Genomic DNA, 14,012 nt, shown 5'->3' with positions numbered 1-14,012 from the left:
TGAAGCCGCCTCTCCACGCGTGTGTCTCTCTAAAAGCGGCAAAGCCCCCTCCGGCTCCCCCACCCCCCAGCCCACCCCCCCACGCCGGCCGGCCTCTCGCCCTCCCCTCGCCGGGAGACGGATGGCTTGTCAGACAAAGGCAATAGATTCCGACACTCTCTGATTCGCCGGCTGCGCCGCGGAGCCCGGCCGAGGAGGTCCGAGCCGCTGTCACTCGGGCGCAGCCGAGGGGGCGGGAGTCAAACTACAGCGCAAACCGAAACTCGCCCGCCCGCCCGCTCAAGTCCCGGGGAAGGGCTGCAGCCGGGCCGGGCCGGGCTCGGGGCGGGAGGCGGCGCTGGGCCGAGCCGGGCCTGGCCTTTGCTGCAGCAGGGCTGCTCGGCCCGAGCGGGCCCGCGGGGGCGCTCACAAAGGGCCCCCGGGGGCGGGGGCGGGGCCGGCCGGGGCTGCCAAGTGGCCCGGGTCGGGCGCTGGCGCTGCTCGGGGCAGAATCCGCCGAGGGCGAGATCCCCGCCCCTCCCCCCGCTGGTGGGGGAGGGGGGCCGAGAAACGCGCCTGGGCCGAGCCCGGTGACCTCCCCCGCGCCCCCGCTCTCCGGTCCCGGGTGTGGCCGTGGCCGTGCCCTGCCCCCCGGGGCATCCCTAGGGGACCCTCGCCGCCCCGCCCCCCCGCGCCTGGCGCCGGGCCGCTGGCTTCCCCCGGGGGCTGAGCCGGGGGGTTCCAAGCGCCCCGACGGCGCGCACGGCCCAGCGGGGCCCCCTTGCCGGACGCTGCCGCCCCGCCTGTCCCCGCGGCTGCGGCCGGGATGGGGTCCGGGCGCTCGGGGCCGGGGCCCTTGTTCCGCAGCCCGGCGGGACTGCGAGCGAAGCTCCCCAGGGAAGAGCGCTCTGCGGGCGGCTCCGAGCGGGCCTCGGAGCGGGCCTCGCCTGGGCCTGCCGCGGTGCCCCCCGCGCAGCCTTGGTGGGGGGATCTGGGCCCCTTTCTAACGCCGCTCCCCGGAGGGCTCGCGGGTCCCCGCTGCAGCTCGCGCAGGCCCGGCCTGCCAAGGGCAAACCCACTGCTCCCCACCCCGTCTACCCCCGGCCCCCCACCCCCATCTACCCCCGGCCCCCCACTGCCCCCGCACCCCCATTTACTCCCGGACACCCACTGCCCCCGCACCCCCATCTACCCCCGGCCCCCCCACTGCTCCCGCACCCCCATCTACCCCCGGCCCCCCACTGCCCCCGCACCCCCATCTACCCCCGGCCCCCCCACCTCCATTTACTTCCGGCCCCCCGACTGCTCCCGCACCCCCATTTACCCCCGGCCACCCACTGCCCCCGCACCCCCATCTACCCCCGGCCCCCCAATGCCCCCGGCCCCCCAATGCCCCTGCACCCCTATTTACCCCCGGCCCCCCCACTGCCCCCGCAGCGCATCTACCCCCGCCCCCCCATTGCTCCCGCACCCCCTTTTACCCCCAGCCTCTCGGCCCCTCACTGCCTCGACACCCTATTTACCCCCCGGCCCCACTGCCCCCCCGGCACCCTCATTGCCCCCGACACCCCCATTTATCCCCACTGCCCCCGACCCCCCATTTACCCCCGACCCCACTGCCCCCCAACACCCCATTTATCCCCGACACCCCCATTTACCCCCCGACCCCACTGCCCCCCGACATCCCCATTTACCCCCCAGCCCCATTGCCTTCCCCTCCCCAGTGGCTCCTCCTCGCCCAGCTGCCCTTCCTCACTGCCCGGCTGAGTGGGCTGACCCTTCCCCCCCGCGCGGAGCAGGTGGGGAGGCGGCCAGGGCGGAGGAAAGGGGCAGAGTTCAGGGCGGGGGGCAGGTGAATCGGGCTGGCGGGTCAGAACCCACCCTCGGGGGTGGGGGGCGGCGTTCCGTTCCGTTCCGTTCCCGGCCGCGGCCTGTAGATGGCGCTCCGCGGTTTGCTTTGGGCCTGCGGCTCCCGGCTGAGCCGCCCCGGCCTGGAGCCGGGGGAAAGTTTCAGATCAACCGGATCTGAACTTAATCCGCCACCCAGGAGCCGCGGCAAGGCCAGCAAATGGCTGGCGGGCACAGGAAGGCCGGATCGCACACTCACTCACACCTCACGCGCGCGCACGCCCCTCAGGCACGCTCACGCCTCACACCCTGGGCAGAGGAAGGTGAGCTCACACTCACACGTGCTAGGCGGAAAGGTGGGCTCACACACGTGCTGGGCAGAAGGAAGGTGAGCTCACACTCATGCACACGTGTGCTAGGCAGAAGGAAGTCAGGCTCACACTCAGTCGCACATACACACACGTGCTAGGCAGAAGGAAGTCAGGCTCACACACATGCACACACCTCTCTCACCTTTCCCTCACTATCACACCGGCACACACACGTCTCTCACACACCCTGTCTCACACACGTGCTAGGCAGAAGGAAGTCAGGCTCACACACATGCACACACCTCTCTCACCTTTCCCTCACTATCACACAGGCACACACACGTCTCTCACGCACCCTGTCTCACACGCGTGCTGGGCAGAAGGAAGTCAGGCTCACACTCACTCACACACACGTGTGCTGGGCAGAAGGAAGTCAGGCTCACACTCATTCACACGTGTGCTGGGCAGAAGGAAGTCAGGCTTACACACTTACAGTCACACACGTGCTGGGCAGAAGGAAGTCAGGCTCACACACAAGCGCGAGGCAGAGGGAAAGCTCTCACACACAGACACACACACCACACACACCCCTCTCCAATATCTTCTGTTCGCATCGGAGCTGGGGAAAGCCGGGGCCCGGGGTTCTCAGGGTGCTCGGCGCTTCCGTGGGCGCTGTAACGCCTGGAGCCGGCGCCCCCGCGGCAGGAAAAGGCGACAGAACGCGGACCAGTTCCCCCGTGGGAAGGGAACCTCCGCTTCTCCTCGGGTGGGAGACCCCCCGCCCGGCTCCCGGGGGAATTGCTTTGTCGGCACTCAGACCCGCTGGGCAGTTCCTGGGGGCGGGGGGGGCAGGAGCTGTAGGATCGCCCCTCCCCCACCTCATACTGCCAGATCCGAACAGCGCCGAGCTCTCGGGTCTTCTCAGCGCCCCCCCGGCTGAGCCCCCAAACTCCTGAGCGGTCAGCGCCCCCCGGCTGAGCCCCCAAACTGCTCCTGCGGGGTCAGGCCCCCCCGGCTGAGCCCCCAAACTGCTCCTGCGCGGTCAGGCTCCCCCCCCACCCTCGGCTGAGCCCCCAAACTCCTGCGGGGTCAGCGCCCCCCCGGCTGAGCCCCCAAACTGCTCCTGCGGGGTCAGACCCCCCCGGCTGAGCCCCCAAACTGCTCCTGCGGGGTCAGCGCCCCCCGGCTGAGCCCCCAAACTGCTCCTGCGGGGTCAGCGCCCCCCGGCTGAGCCCCCAAACTGCGCCTGCGCGGTCAGGCTCCCCCCCACCCTCGGCTGAGCCCCCAAACTCCTGAGCGGTCAGCGCCCCCCGGCTGAGCCCCCAAACTGCTCCTGCGCGGTCAGGCTCCCCTCCCCCCGAGCGATTTACACTTCAAAGCAGGCGGCCGCCCCTCGGCGGAAATGTCGAGAAAACTCCGCCCGGGGCAGCTCGGGCGATACCGATCTCCGGCCTCGCTCCAGTGGCTGCGGGCCGGGGCGAGCCGAGGCCTTTGCCACCGGCGCCCCCGCTTCGCCCCTCGCAAGCGCCGGCGGACTGCGGGCTTAAGGGGCCGGGCGGCCGGGCGGGCTCGGGCCTGGTGCGGAGGCCGCTTTGGACGTGGATCCGGAGGCGCAGAGCCCCCGCGGGCTGCACCGGCGCGGAAGAGCCCAGACCTCCCCTCTCTGCGGGCCGGCCCAGGGGTGGCTCCGAAGGCCCTTCGCCTGGAGGGGCCCTGCCCCGAGCCGAGCCCCGGCCCGCTGCTTGCACCCCCCGGGCGAAGCAGCGGGGCGGGGGGGGGGTCGGGACGGGGGTACACCCTCGCCCTGTGCTGCCTGCCCCAGGCGTGTTGGGAGCTGCCCCCGGGGGGTGAGGAGTCCCGCGGTGTGCAGAGAGGCCGGAGGGGGGCCCCGCTGGGGCAGGAACGAGAGGCCGGTCGCAGCCCTGGGCGCGCGCTCACTCACCCCCCGAATTCGCTGCATCGGGGGGGGGGGCTCTAGGCCGGCGCTTCCCCCCCTTCCCTCCGGCCCCGGAGTTCGCTTCCGAGCCGCGCTCGCCAAGGCCCGGGCTTTGCCCGAGCCCCTCCCCCGCGCGCCCGGCGCCCCTGCGCACGTTGGGGGATGAGCTTTTTGGAGGAGCTTCTGGTACAATGCGGAGCCCCCCAGGCTGCAATTTCACACTCCGCAGCACAACCCCCCCTGCAGCCACTCGCCTTCCTCCCGCCCCCTCCCATCGCAGGCCCTCGGCCCCCTCCTTTGCGGCGCGGCCACGGGCTGCTCGGGCACAGAGGGACGCAAGGGGCCTGCGCTCGGCTGCTCCGGCCCCCGCTATCTGCGTTTGTTTGCCCTGCCTGGGAAGAGCCCACGTGCGCGGCTCTTTATGCAGCTCGCGACACTTTAACCTCTCCTCTTGACACGGGCGCGTTCGCCGCAAAACCCAGACACGCCGGGGACCTTTTACAGCCTCGTCGAGAGGGTCGGCGGGGGTGGGGGGTGGGACGGAGCCAGCAGTGTGGAGAGGCACTTGAGTAACAAAGCCGGCTCTTAGCGCACCGGGCTGGAGGTAGAGCGGGGCCAGGGCGGCGGGAACGCACAGCAATCCCCCTCCCAGGCCTTGGGCCTGCCAGGAGCCCCAGCGCAGACATGCATGTGTGTGTATACACACACACACACACACTAGCACACGCTGCAGCCAGAGAGCCGAGGTGCATGCATGCACCTTTGCCCCCTGCACGCGCGAGGCATGCAGCCAGAGAGCCGAGGTGCATGCACGCATGTGTGCCCCCTGCACTCCAGAGAGCAGAGGTGCATGTTTACCCTCTGCACGCGCGAGTCATGCAGCCAGAGAGCCGAGGTGCATGCACGTTTGCCCCCTGCACGCGCGAGGCATGCAGCCAGAGAGCGGAAGTGCATGCATGCGTGTTTACCCCCTGCACGCTCGAGGCATGCAGCCGGAGAGGCGAGGTGCATGCACGCATGTGTACCCCTGCACACGCGAGGCATGCAGCCGGAGAGGCGAGGTGCATGCACGCGTGTGTACCCCTGCACACGCGAGGCATGCAGCCGGAGAGGCGAGGTGCATGCACGCGTGTGTACCCCTGCACGAGCGAGGCGTGCAGGTACACCACCAACGTGCGGGCAACCAGGCTGCACCAGTGCCTGCACATACAGTCTGCAGATAACAGTGAGAGGGGCACAGGCCGAACACACGTGTGCATAGACTGTAAAGAATCATGCGTGCGTCCACCTTGTTCTGGGCACGCATGCAGGTGGGCCGCATGCACGCAGACATGCCACCCGTAGAGGCCCGTGGGGACCAGTGGGAAGCAGGCGGGGGGCCATCCCAAGCGCCAGAGGGGTGCGCTGGCTGATGTGGGGAACAAACCGGGCTGACATATTTACAGCGAGCAGACGCGGGTGCACGGAGCCTGCGAACTCGCCAGCCCCTGGCCGGCTGCACAGCCCGAGCACGCGTGGAGAGCCAGGCCTGGTTCCCAGGCCCGGAAGGGAGGAGATGCCCAACCCCCCCTCCCCTTCGGCTTAATATCCAAACACGGGAAATCCGGGTTCATTTCTTCCTCGCAGGTGGGGGGCAGAGAGCGGTGCCCTCCACACGGCTGGGTCCCCGCGCCTGGGGGGAGCTCGGGGTTTCAGGCCTGCTGGGTTTCCCTGCTACGGGGGGGGAGTCTGGGATTCCCCCCCCGGGTGGAGATTTTGTGTGTGTGTGTGTGTGTGTGTGTGTGTGTGTGTGTGTGTGTGTGTGTGTGTGTGTGTGTGTGTGTGTGTGTGTGTGTGTGTCCCCTCCGCTCGTGTCTCCATAAAACTCCCGGGGAGTGAATGAAACGCTTATTAAACTCCCTTTTTAATTAGCGCCAAGGGGAGACCCCCACCCCTCCGCGCTGCCTCCCGCCCGGCTGCTCGGGTTTGCCGCAGGGCCCGGTTGCAAATATTCGGCCGTTCCGCTCTCGGCAAACGCCCCCCTCTCCCCTGAGCGGCCCAGGCCCCTCGCCGCCCCTTCGCCGCCCCAGGCCGGGGGGCGACCGCCTGCCAATCGCCCTGCCGGAAGGGAGCGCGCAAAGGGACCCGCGGACGGCCAGGCTGCCCGGGCGGGCGCTGCGCTGCGGAGTTCCTGCTCCCAGGAATGTCCCCGCTCTTTCCGCCTGTCCCTCCCTCCCTGGAGACGCACGAGGCCCGCAGACGGACAGGCTCAACGGGGCATTCCCGGCCGGTACCCGCCCCGCGCCGCACTCCTCCTCCCGCCGCCGGGCTGCAGCCGGAGGGGCTCGGGCAGCGGCGGAGGCTCGGCGGGGCGGGCAGGCCCGGTGCGCCGCGGACTAAAGCCTGAGAACGCCCCCGCGAAGGGCGCCCGGCCCGGCCCGGAGCCGCAGGTGAGGAGCGGTGGGGCGGGCCGGGCCCGCGGGCGGCGGAGTTTGCAGGGGGCCGCGGGAACGGGCCGGGCTTTGCGGCCAGGAGAGGCGGGTGCGGGTGCCGGGTCCCTGCCGGCCGGAGCGGGAGCCGGAGTGTGAGCCGCAGTGCGCCCTGGCCGGGCCCAAGGGAGCGGCCCGAGCCCCGGGCGGGGGCGCGGGGGGAGAGAGACGAGGGGCCGGGGGCGACTCCGCTGCCCAGCACCGAGCTGCCCGCCCCCTCTGCCCGAGCAGCCCCGGCCGCGCTGCGCCGCTGTGACCCGCCGCCTGTAAGTCCGCTTCGGGGCCACTTTCCGCCGCAGGCGAGCCGGGGCGGGAGGGATCCGCGCCGCCCCCCGCTGGCCGGGCCGCCCGAAGCGGGCAGCGCCAGCACCCCCGGGCGCTTTGGTAACAACACCCAGCGGCAGCGGTCGGCCGGTGTGCGTGCGTCCCGCCCGGCCGGGGAGAATGGGGCGTCCGGTCTTGGGGGCCAGCGCAGCGGCGGGGCCCAGGGCTGGTTCGTAATTACATGAGTTGCAATGTGCAGTGTGAGCGCGCGTGTGAGCGGGGGTGCGCGCGCGTGTTTGCACCGTGTCTGCCCTGCGCGGGGGGGACGGGGGGCCCTGCACACTGAAGCCCCCCGGGCTCCGGGCTCCCTCGGCAGAGCGGGGCGCAGGGCCCCTCGGGGAGCGCCAGTCAGCCCTTCCAGTGGAGAAATTCGCCGGCCCCGGCACCTCTGGGGGCTGGCAAAGTTAGAAGGAGCCCGGCCGCAGCTCCCCGCTCCCGGGGTACGGGCCCCGGCCCCAGCTGCGCGGAGCTGAGAGCCGGAGCCGGGCTAAGGCGCTGCCCTGGGAAGACGCCGCTGCTGGAGGCGGGGAAGGCTGCCCCCCAGGGAGACGGGCCAGGCGGGCGAGTGCTGGGTAGATCCGAACCTGCCTTCCCAGCAGCTCCCCCTCCCCGGGCCGCAGCGTTAGGGCTCCTGGTCCCCCCTTGCGCTTAGCCCGGGCCTGCGCAGCCCGGCCGGGTCCCCTACGCTTGTTTAACCGCCTGACCCAGCCACGCGGCCTGCCCTCCGGGAGCAGCGCGCCCCGGTTCTCCTGGGCCAGTTCAACCCGCCCTGCAGCCCCAGGGCCCGCAGCGGGGGCGCAGCGGCGGACTGTGGCTCTTAGAAGCCGGAGGTGAGGGCGGTGGAGGCTGGCTCGGTAATGCCGCCGTGGCCTCAGGGCTCTCCGTGCAAACCCGGCCCCGCTCGGCGGCTGTCTGCAGAGCCGCCGGACAGCGCGGCAGAGCCCCAGCCTGGCGGGCGGCCCCGGGGCGGCGGCGGCGGAGCTCGGGCGGGCGCGGCGTGTGGAGCATCTCCGGCCGGCCAGAGCAAAATCAACCAGCGCCGGTGGGCTGGTTCCCTGCCCGCCGAGCCGGCCTGCTCCGGGGACGCGTGGTTTCCTCGCCCCGCAGCGGGCCCAAGGGAGCCTTCCAAGCGCGCGGTGCCCGGGACTGGCGCGCAGCGATCGCCGAGCGCAACGTCGGAGCCGGGCGGGCGGGAGCGCATCCCTGGCGCTGCGCCTGGCTGCCCGGACCACAGCGATTTCTTTGCGCTCAGGCGGGGCTGGGGCGCAGGCCGCTTCCGCCGGGCTGCGGGGCGGGGAGAGCCGCGGGGTGCGGGTTTGCAAGGCAGCGCGGAGTGGCAGGGGAGAGCGAGCGAGCCAGCCTCCCTGGCCCCCCGGTCCCATCCGCTCCGTCCCCGGCTTGCAGCTGTGTCCGGCCGAGGGGGGCACCAGCCGGACTAGCAATTTAATCCCGTCTCCAGCACCAGCCGCGATTGATTTTCTACTCGCTTTTAATTCCGCCGTAATTAATTAGCTCATTACAACGGTTTGCCATTGATCTCCCCGCTTAAACCTCCGAGGCGCAGGGGCCCGTTGCGCGCCCAGCGGCAGGGCGCGGCCTCCCCCCGCCGAGCCACTCTGGGCTTGCAGGGAAGGGAGGTAGTTACGGGAGCGATCGGACCTGCTCCCAGAGCCGGCCCCAGCCCAGCCCAGCCGCGGGCAGCTGTGTGCCCGGCCTGGAGCTTCCCCCTTGTGCCACGAGCTGGGAAATGGCAAAAGCGCAAAGCCGGCGAGGAGCGTCCTAAGCGCCGAGCCCCAGCCCCGCCCGCCCCGGCTCGGGCAGCAAACGCGGCTGCTCTGCCGCAGAAAGCTCCGCCGGGCGAAACCACAAATCCGCTTTCAGCTGCGGTTGGAAAGCGCCGGCGGCAGGTCAGGGCGGCGGGCCGGGGAGCGGCCGGCCAGGGACACTCCGACCCTTGTTTGCAAGTGGGGAGGGACCTGGACCTGCCCCGGCCTGGGCGCGGTGTACCTCGGAGGGGCCAGAGCCTCGGCCGTGGCGTGGAGCCCGCAGTGCCGGGACCGCTACCCCGACCCGTGCACCGCTGCCGGCCCCACTCCACGCGCCCCCACGCCCGCGAGCAGGGCCCAGCCCGGCACGCGCCCCCGGCAGCCCCCGGGAAACGCGTAGGCGCGCGGGGCCGCTGCCTTCCCCGGGCGGGACGGGGCTAGCGCTAGGGAAGGAGGGTTCTCGGCGGTTCTATCCGGGTAGGCCGGGGCTTCGGGTTGCAACGCTGCAAACTACACCGGGGAGGGTAGAGAGAGCCGGCGTGCGCAGGGGGAGGCCGGGCCGGTACTGAGCGCACGCACAGAGCATGTATGCGTGTCACACACACACTGCCTGTCTCACACACACACACACACACACACGCACAATGTGTGTCCCTCACACACAGTGCCTGTCACAGACACACACACGAGTGTCCCTCACACACACATAGTGCCTGTCACAGACACACACACACACACACACACACAATGTGTGTCCCTCACACACACAGTGCCTGTCACAGACACACACACAATGCGTGTCACAGACACACACACACACAATGAGTGTCCCTCACACACACAGTGCTTGTCACAGACACACACACAGTGCCTGTCACAGACACACACACTGCGCCTGTCACAGACACACACACTGCGTGTCACTCACGCACACACACTGCCTGTCACAGACACACACACACACAATGCGTGTCACTCACGCACACACACTGCCTGTCACAGACACACACACACACACAATGCGTGTCACTCACACACAAAGTGCCTGTGACAGACACACACAATGCGTGTCACACACACACAGTGCCTGTCACAGATACACACACAGTGCATGCATGTGACACACGGCGGACGTTAGACACACACACACACACGCAGAGTGCACGAGCGGGTCTCTCACACCCCTCGGAGCTCGCGCGGCGGGCTGGCTGGCTCGAAGGCAGGGGAGCAGCCGAGGCCGGGCGCCGCAGGGGTGCGCGGGGCAGGCGCGGTGGGAGAGGAGGCCCGGGCGGTGTGACCGCCTCCTCGCCTCCCTGCCGAGTATTCAGGGCTCCCGCCCCCGCCCCCGCCCGTACCTGCGCTCTGAGCCATGGCGCCGGTTGCCTAATGGGGCGTCTCCCGGGGCGGCTGCGGCTTCGCGGCTCCTCCGCCCCGCGTGGGTGTCCCGCTTCCCCCGCCGGCTCCCGGCGCAGCCACCCAGGACTAAACGGGTTAGCGGAGCCCGGGCAGCGGGGCCGCCCAGCCGGGGAGCCAGCGGCCGCTCCACTGAGCCGGGCCAGGCGCGGAGCGGGGATAAATAACCCGCCAGCCGCCGCCGCGCCGCAGCTCCGCCGAGGGCCGCGGCTCTCGCTCACCTGGGCCCCGGGCCGGGCGGAGCTCCGGGCAGCTCTGGGGCCAGCCGGGCGGGGGAGGGGGAAGTGCACAAACGGGGTTCGGCGCAGCCCACCGACCCAGCTGCGGGGCCCGGCCTGTCCGGGGAGGCTCCGCTCCGGCACACGGGACGGCTTTGCAAAGTCGGTCTGGTACGATGGAGCTTGGCTGAGGCGCCAGTGAGACATGTTACATCTGATCAAATCTCCCTGTCCCACACGCCCTCTGCCTGCCTGCCTGTCTGTCCCCACACACCCTCTGCCTGTCTGTCTGTCTGTCCCCACACGCCCTCTGCCTGCCTGTCTGTCTGTCCCCACGCGCCCTCTGCCTGTCTGTCTGTCTGTCTGTCCGTCCCCACACGCCCTCTGCCTGCCTGTCTGTCTGTCCGTCCCCACACGCCCTCTGCCTGTCTGTCTGTCTGTCCCCACACGCCCTCTGCCTGCCTGTCTGTCTGTCCGTCCCCACACGCCCTCTGCCTGTCTGTCTGTCTGTCCCCACGCGCCCTCTGCCTGTCTGTCTGTCTGTCCGTCCGTCCCCACACGCCCTCTGCCTGCCTGCCTGTCTGTCCCCACACACCCTCTGCCTGTCTGTCTGTCTGTCCCCACACGCCCTCTGCCTGTCTGTCTGTCTGTCCGCCGTCACACACCCTCTGCCTATCTGTCTGTCCGCCCCCACCCACCCTCTGCCTGTCTCTCTGTCTGTCCGCCCCCACACACCCTCTGCCTGTCTCTCTGTCTGTCCCCACACGCCCTCTGCCTGCCTGTCTGTCTCCACACACCCCTTTTACCCGTCTGTCCCCACACATCCTCTGTCTGTCGATCTAGCCCCATACATCCCTTCTACTTTCTGTCTCTGTCCGTCTACCTCCATACCCCCCCTTTCATTTCTCTCTCATCTAATCTAATCTAATCTAATCTAATCTAATCTAATCTATCGCAGCGACCATCCTCCCCTCTCGAGAGCCCCGCTCCAGCCCCTTACGGTTTCGGAACATGAGAACTGTAAAGAAACGAAACGAAACGAAACGAAACGAAACCGCCCCGGCCAGAGGCGCTCCTGAGCGAATGTTTTTTCTTTCTCCCTTTCGCTCCTTCTCCCCTCTTCCGTCTCCCCACGGACTCAAAGCCCCTCTCCGCTCCCACACGGAGCGCCGGGGCAAACGAGCCCTTCTCCCATCGATTCCCCGTTCAAATCGCATTTCTGCGTTTGCTGAATTGGTTGGAAGACGCTTCCCCGCTCGCCGTTGTCTCGCCGGGGCCGATGGCGCCGGGCGAACGGGGCTTAAAAGCTCGGGGGCTTTGGGGGGGTTTGGCCGAAAATGAGTCTGAGCTGCTGCCCCCCCCCCCAAAACGGGGCGCTGGGAAAATGTTAACGCCGGGCCCAGGGGGAACAAAGCGGCCGAGTCGATGAGGGTGGAAAACGCAGCGGCGGCGCTTTCCTCCCGCTCAGCCCAGCGCTCGGAGGGAAAAGTTCCCCTTTAGATGCCGAAGCCCGGACTGGGAAAAGCAGCTCGCGGGGCTGAGCCCTCCCCGAGCACCGCCGCAAAGGCCGCGGTGGGACCAGGCGAGCCATTGTCTGGGCAAGCCAGGCAGCTCCCAGCCCTGCTCCGGCCCGCGGCGCAGCGCGGCTTGCAACCGGGCTGGGTCATTCCAGCGCCCGCATCGCCGCAGTCCGGCCCCCGGGGCCGCCGCCCTCCCGAGCGCGGGGGCAGGGGAGTCCCCCCACGGCGCGGCTCCCCGTCAGTTCCCCGGCTCCAGCCGGGCGGCGGCCGCGGGGATTCATTTGGATTTAACTGGTTGCGGTTTAATCCGCCACGCGCGGCTGCGCCGGAGGCAGAGAACTGGCCGCCCCCCGCCAGGCGGGACCCCGCCGCCGCCGCATTGTCCGGGCCCGGGGAGGGGGGCGCCGGGGCGGGGGCCGAGAGACAGGGGAGCCGGGCGCTGGGAGATACAAGCTGCAGCGGGGGTCTGGGGGGAGCCGGGCGCCGGCGCGGGCTGCGGGGAGAGCGCGCGAGCGTCCCGGGAGACGTTCCGCGAGCCCCGAGGGGGCAGGGGGGCTCTGCTGGGTCCCGGGGCAGTCCCCGCACGCATCCGGGCAAGGCCCGGGGGGAGCCGAGCCCCCGTGCATCCCAGCTACTGCGTGGGGCTGGCTGGGCCGTTAGCAAAGCGCCGAGGTACAAACGCTTCTCCCGCCCCGCACACGGGCTGGGTTGGGTTGCAGCCGGCTGGGCCGCGGGGCGGGGGAGGATCCGGATCAGCCTGGAGGGGGCTGTGGCGTCTCCCTTCCAGGGGCAGGGCAGGGCAGGGGCCCGGGCGCTGCGCTCCTTCGAAATCCCGGCGGTAAATCCCCCAGTGCGGGGCCCTCGTGCGCACCCCCCAGCCGGGGAAAGAGCAAACGTCTCTGCTGCCCGGCGCTGCAGCTGCGGAGCCGCCAGGCTGGCAGCCGCCCCGGCGCCAGTCCTCCCTTTACCTCCAAAATGCGCACACGCGGGGAGCGCGCACACGCGCGGTACGTTCAAAGCGACGCGGGTGCAGAGGGCTAGGTAATGGCGTGTCCCCGTGCACATGTTTGCACCGAGCGGGCAAGGGGCTGGGAGCCTCTGGAGAACGCGGAGCTACACTTCATTAGAGGCTAGAACTCCAGACAAACCCGCGGGAGTCTAAGCTATTTCCTAGAGATGTGCAAACCGGGCACAAACACACAGACTCGCAAACACACACGCCCCATTCAAATCGGCGTCTGTCTGCTTAGATTGTGTACGCACCCGGGTGTATTTCCGCGCACCGTGTGTGTCATTATATAGCCTCTGTACGTGCAAATCGATGCGCGGGCAAATATGTGGTTAGATGCTATGCATGGACCCGCAACCACTAAATCCCGTCTCTGGCTTTTATCCCTCGTTAGGCAGCACCGAAAACACGCGCGTGCGGGGGAAGCTGGTCGCCTTTTTCCTTAGAGCGCAGCGCGGGCGCGCGTTTCTTTCTGCGGGGGCAGGTTGTTTGCGCTGGGAAGCGAGTGGTGTCGGGAGCTCACACGCGGGTTGAAGGAGTGGCTTGGCTGTACCTCTGGCATCGGGTTTAAACGATCCAAAAGTACGAAGGGAAGTTGAAAAGTAATTGCACGTGTTGACCAGCTCAAACGCGGCCCTGGGCGCCAAAGCGAACGAGGGCCTGGCGTTGAATTTCTCCTCTTGGGATCCGCGTAGATCCACGTTCGTGTTTCCCCGGGCGAGGTGCGGCTAAGGGGGACGCGGGGCTTAGGCACAGCGGGAGCCCTCTCGGCCTGCACCTTGGCAGAACAAAACCGCAGTCCTGGAGCGCTTTGGAAACTAGCAGAATCACGTATTGGGGGATAAGCCGCTGTGGGGCGGCCCAGCTTCTTCAGATCGGGACATAGGGCTGAAAATAGCTGGCCACAAAGAGATACCAGAGACAGAAAACACCTGCAGCAGCCGAAAGAAAGGAGCTGAGCTGGGGTGGGTGGCGGGCGCTGGATGGAATAGAAATGCGTCTAGTAGGTGGAAAATCTCGCGCAGCTCCAAGCAGGCGCCGTCTTTCCCTCCCAGCGAGTCCCCCCGGCTGCTTTGCGGGGTTTCATTTCGGTTTTGCTTTGTTTTCTGTCTCTGTTACTCCCCCCGCCAGCTCATTGTCAGGGCTGGGGACCTGGGTCTGTCCCAGGAAAACTCAGCACCTAATGAAATATTCTGCCCGTGTTTCACGTGCTTTGCCAG

At 69.0% G+C, this 14,012-nt stretch overlaps 1 long non-coding RNA gene across 1 annotated transcript in view; it reads left to right on the top strand.

The window, feature by feature from the left end:
• The first annotated feature begins 5,725 nt into the window (after positions 1–5,725).
• LOC142016020 (uncharacterized) overlaps positions 5,726–14,012 on the top strand; it is a 45,993-nt gene continuing 37,706 nt past the window's right edge. The window contains exon 1 of the long non-coding RNA XR_012646271.1: positions 5,726–6,503. This is a non-coding gene — a long non-coding RNA (uncharacterized LOC142016020). The remainder of the gene's footprint in view (positions 6,504–14,012) is intronic.

The sequence above is a fragment of the Carettochelys insculpta genome, chromosome 7 (assembly GCF_033958435.1).
Source record: "Carettochelys insculpta isolate YL-2023 chromosome 7, ASM3395843v1, whole genome shotgun sequence".
NCBI lineage: Eukaryota > Metazoa > Chordata > Testudines > Carettochelyidae > Carettochelys > Carettochelys insculpta.
Note: the sequence above shows the minus strand (reverse complement) of the source record. Positions and strands in the feature narration are given on the sequence as shown.